A 6,053-nucleotide genomic window follows, 5' to 3' on the forward strand; every position below is an offset into this window, starting at 1 on the left:
GAAGAAGCAAATATATGTATTAAGTATAACAAGGTTCGTTTCTTTCAACTGTCCATCCTATTAAAAATGTCCAAAAGAGTATTGTATTTCGCCAGATTTAACAGTGTAAACATATTCAAGCGTGAATGAGAACTGTTTCGAGGGGGATGCCAGGTGTGCAAAGAAAAAAAAAAGAATATTCAAATGTCAAATTTTCAAATCGAATACCAACCCACTGAATGAATATTCAAATATTCTAGTCCAGCCCTATCTACAATATTCCCTTATGACAGTAAAGTAGACCATCCTAAGTCAATTTACTGCAGTAACTCCTCTCAATCAGTAGAAAATACATTGAACACCTGACTATGCATGAAAAAAAAACGTCATAAACCAGAAAACCGGCATAATTTTGATATAAATTTTTGGTCAAACCGCCCAGCACTAATTCAGTGACTTGTCAAACACTCACCCAGAAGTTGTTGAAGTAAGTTAACTAGTCCAATCTGTCAAAAACTATGGATAAGGAGGACATGAAAGTTCATGTTAAATCGTTATTTTCACTCACGATGAGTCTGGTTCACTATAAAGGAGAACAAACAGTCAGCTGAGAAAGTTCAAATCCAGGCATGTGTATAACTAGGAGGTAATGTTATGCTATGCACAGGTTACAGGTAAAGTATTTATGTTACCAGTGATTTAACGTTACTTTAACGGTAGGAGCAACGTAGCGTTATAACGTTTCCCAGATTAATAGTATTCGTATCACGCTAACGTTAATGTTAACTGACTGAATGTGCTACTGCTAACGTTAAGTTAAAAACGAGCTGCCACTGAGACAAGTCTTTGTCAGGTCCTAACTTAACATTACGTTAACTAAGTTAAACCATAGACTGTATAAAACAAGGTCCCAACCTGCAACAGCCTTTTATTTAACGTTAACTGTTACATGTTTGCAAGAGGCAACAGTAACTTGTAAGATGTAACGTTAAGTTACACGTTATTAAATTAATGTTAGTCAACCACAGGTATTTACCGTTAACGTTGATGGCTGATGCATGTTTCACATTCAGGGCTAACGTTAATAATGTTTTAACTTTAATAGGACGGGCATAATGTTACATTTGCTAAAGCTAGTGTAATCCATGTTAAAATATGACATAAATAAGAATAAATAGTTTAAAAGCAGCATAAATAAGTTTGGAAGTTAAGTGATTCATTTAATGTAAGTTAATTCATCAGAGTTCATTAAAAATGTTAATACAACAATTTAATGTTTAAGATTAAAAGTACACTGACAGAAAATTAATTTCACTGCCCCTTTAAGGGACTAGTGACGTTAGACAGCACCTCAGTGACGCTGCAGCAGAGACCTGAGGGAGAGAGCAGAGGAGAAATTGGAGAGAACGAGCTGTGTTTAATAAGCAGAGAAAAGAGCGAAAAAGTCGATTTTTCAGGAGAAAAACATAACTTACCTGGTCGGGAGCTGACGAGGATTTTATGAGAACTAAGCCACAACGGTTTTGGTGAGTTTGAGTTGTTTTCTCGCAATTTTCCTGTGTTGTACTTTTTTTTTTTTTTTTCTGGCGGAGAGCTAACATTAAAAACTGTTTACAAGGAAATGCTTTGCCATAAACTGTTTATCAGTTATATTTCGGGTTTATGAAAACTGTGAATGTTATAAAAGTGAATGTATGCTTTGTAAATGAAAGATGTGTGCGGTAGTTGTGTGAGAAACGGAGCCGTGAAATAAAAGAGAATGCTCCGCCGCCATTTTTGAGGTGATAAAAGTACTGTAGCAGTAACGTTACAACTCAGTGTCTGTGAAACATTCATTTGTGTAATTTGAGGATTTAAAAAGAGATGTATTGTGCTTATGACCTGTTAGACAGGTTAGGTTTTTTGCTTGTGTAGGATTATCCTTGAACAGTCCATTTCATTAAAAGAACCCAACACCGCATTCCACAGTTCAGAACTATTCCCCATCGAACCATTAGTGCGTCATAAAACACAGTCATGGTGCCAAGATGGCTAAAGGCGATGTTACCCCCCTTTCTCTTTTCGTGCCTGTCTAATCTCATACCAGTGACGCCAGGACAGCAGGAAAAGATTTCTCTTTGTTACCCAAACTTAAGATCACATGGCCAAGAAACCCTGTGGTGACCCCAATGCATAAATCCCCAGCCTTATCAGGAAGGATGCTAAGGCATTCCTTTGGCCACAAGATCACCAAAAACCTTAAACCAGGGAACGCCTCCTTTCTGCAGCTGTAAATTCCAGAGACTTTGTCTCCCAAAACCAATAAACTGAAATTTAACCCACTTGTGGTTTAATACAAACAACGGTCTCAAAACTGCTTCCAATAAGCTGAATTAATTACCAGTATTTTTACCTCACATATATTTTAAGTATCATGTATGTTTTATATAACCTGTGGAATTATTTCTGTGTGTTTAACTTTCATTACAGCCTATTCGTAGGGTTTTCTACCTCAGTTATAGGAACTAATCACCCGAAGTTGCCTCATACATGTGTATTCTCTGTATTGTGCATGCTTTATATTACTCAAGTTAATTTTGTGTGTTAAACACTTATCACGGCTTATTCACTTATCACGGCTTATCCTTATTTACTTCCACCTCAACTATGGGAAGTATATGTATTTTGGTACCTACTTGATGGGTAAATGATTTCTAGAATTTTGATATAAAGTAGATGTGTGTAGGATGCACCATATTTAAACTATTAAGTTTGCTTATTAAAGCGTTTAAATGAAACTCTCAGGAGTTTGGACACACGCGATCACGTGGAAATTACGCTAATTACATGCAAGAACCGGAGAACGGGGCGTAAGACAATAACTGATTGGCTGTCACACTAAGAAGGACGGGTCAGATGGACATGCATATAACCCATTGACAAGCAGCTATACGTTGCTTTTTGCCAAGCTTTTTGCCCTGCTTGCAGTGACTTGGGCTCTTGCCTATGTTTTGTGCTGACCTTTTCCATAACCACCAGATCCAGTCTGTATCCAGATCAGAAGGTCACTGCAGTCACCCGAATCCAGTACATATCCAGACCAGATGGTGGATCAACACTTAGAAAGGACCTCTACAGCCCTGAAAGACAGCGGAGACCAGGACAACTAGAACCCCAGATACAGATCCCCTGTAAAGACCTTGTCTCAGAGGACCACCAGGACAAGACCACAGGAAACAGATGATTCTTCTGCACAATCTGACTTTGCTGCAGCCTGGAATTGAACTACTGGTTTCGTCTGGTCAGAGGAGAACTGGCCCCCAAACTGAGCCTGGTGTCTCCCAAGGTTTTTTTCTCCATTCTGTCACCGATGGAGTATCGGTTCCTTGCCGCTGTCGCCTCTGGCTTGCTTAGTTGGGGTCACTTCATCTACAGCGATATCGTTGACTTGATTGCAAATAAATGCACAGACACTATTTAAACTGAACAGAGATGACATCACTGAATTCAAATCATTTTGCATTATTGACACACTGTTTTCCTAATGAATGTTGTTCAGTTGCTTTGACGCAATGTATTTTGTTTAATGCGCTATATAAATAAAGGTGACTTGACTTGACTTGACTTGACTTACCTGATCCTGGAAACTATGACTTACCTGATCCTGAAAAGAGCAGCTCAACAGCTGGACACGAAACTGAAAACCTACCTGAGGAAGACCTGGATAATGTCCATTCTTCTACTAAACCTACTCAGGAGGGCAAAGAAAACACAAGTGTTATGAACCAAACTGATATCCAGACAGAAGGTGACTATTTTAGAAAAACCAATCAGAGACAGAAAAGAGCCTAGCTTTCCAGAAACCCCTAGAGTTATGACAGTATAGATTCAGAATGCACAGGGACATGCATTAGGTAAAGAGGGGAGCATGTAACCGGTTTTGGTGAGTTTGAGTTGTTTTCTTGCAATTTGCTGTGTTGTACTTCTTTTTTTTTTCTCTCTGGCTAACATTAAAAACTTAGCTGTTTACAAGGAAATGCTTCGCCATAAACTGTTTATCAGTTAATATTTTGGGTTTATGAAAACTGTCTCAGGTTACGTATGTAACCACAGTTCCCTGAGTAGGGAACGAGACACTGCGTCCTCTAGGGGGCGCTTTGGGGAATACCTCGTCGTGACCCGTGTCTGAAGCATACATTGAAAAAACACCAACTTGGTGGCCGGCGACAGCCTCCGACATCACTACCGTCGCGACTATAAATCAGCACCGGGAGAGCACGTCATTATCTTCTTCGTCTGAAGCTTGCATCCGAAGCATGGCAGGGAGCTAGAGGACGCAGTGTCTCGTTCCCTACTCAGGGAACTATGGTTACATACGTAACCTGAGACAGTTCCCTTTCGGGGGAACTTCGAACTGCATCCTCTAGTAGGCGCTTTGGGGAACAGTATACCCACGCCGCCATGCTGAGGGGAGTGCAGGCCAGAATCATGGCGAGCACCAAGTACCAACTCTACCATTTCCATGGGAGTTTCCCCTGGGACGTTTAGACAGCTGTCTGTGACATTACCCTTACGGCCAAAAGGCCTACGCTACATACCCAACTTAATTGTTAGGGCCTCGGCCCAGGGTAGAGCTGAAGGCTTGGAATCAGGAAAGATTCCTTTAAAGGGATACGGCTAAAAACTTAGCATTTGTACCAAGTCTTGCCTGTCACACAGGGGCTAACGCTAGCTTACGCATAAGCTTGCTGAAAGATCTGTCTCAACAGTTCTCTAGTAGCAACACCCTGTTTAGATAGGTATCCGAGGATACATAGGTGGAGTGGCGCCCAAGATGAATGGGGCTTTTACCAACTCAAGAAAGGGCACGAAGCAACCACGCGAAGCCCTCACCATATAGGATTTTAGAAAGAACGCAGAATACTAGCGTGCAAACTTACCACAGTGTGGATTTCAGAAAGTGTGCAAAGACTTCACGTGCACACTTACCATAGCATGGATTTTCAAATACTGTTCTAAGGAGGGGCTCTCGTGGCACTCCGATAGAGCAGCTCATAGATGGAATAGTGTATCTCAAAACAGTATGATTGAGAGTCATCAACTCGATCTATGGAAACAATACTGGAGCACTCTGGGGAAAAAACAGAGAACTCAGTCTCATACGAGAGGAGAACTCCGGGCTCAGAGTAGCGCGCTCATAGGCGACCCTTTTTTGGAAAAAGCGGAGCGTGTAACCCTTATCGTACAAGATTTCCGAAAGTTTGCAGAGTCTTGCGTGCAAACTTACCACTTGTGGATTTTTAGAAAGTGCGCAAAGTGTTCACGTGCACACTGAACACCATGTGGTTTTGAGAAAGTTCACAAAGCTTAGCGTGTGTACTTGTGTACCCAGGGTGGGGGTCCGCAAGGGGTCCGCAGATGATCCGCAGTCATTCTGTGAATATAATGGTTAAATGGACAAAAGGTCCATTTAACCCACGTACACGAGCCCTCAAACTTATACCTGAATGGACGCTCCAAAAAAAATGGACTTTATGGAGAAAGTACACAAAGCTTAGCGTGTGTACTTAAAGGTTCCTAAGCATCGCAGAGGTGCTGAATCTCACAGGAGAGGCAAGCTCAATTTTACAAACCTCGGGCGAGGGGAGCATCACCTGAGGCAGCATATACAAGAAGACTTCTGTAACTGCCACCTCCACTTTCCGGTAGATGCGACAGCAGCCCTAAGCGGCCGGGAGACCCCTCGGGGTGACCTGGCCAGACATCCATGAAATGGAGTTACAGCTTGGCAAAATGTGTGACATTTTGGTGAACATGCACTACATGTGGTGAAATTAACTAAAATCCAACATTTTTTCTATGCATATTTCTACAGTATTATGGGATAAAATTTACAAAAATGGATTCCTCAGATCTTGCAGAGTACTGCTGATGAGACTTCAGCCACGATATCGCTAAATTATATCTGTCCACGGAACCACTAGGAAGGGCGCGCTGAATAAATGGCAACTGGGAGGTTTTTTAAAAATAATGTCCTTTTACAATTTATTCGGCGGGACCTCCGTAGTGCTCCCGTGGACATGCATAATTTTTAT

Source organism: Carassius carassius, chromosome 15 (genome assembly GCF_963082965.1).
Source record: "Carassius carassius chromosome 15, fCarCar2.1, whole genome shotgun sequence".
Taxonomy (NCBI): domain Eukaryota; kingdom Metazoa; phylum Chordata; class Actinopteri; order Cypriniformes; family Cyprinidae; genus Carassius; species Carassius carassius.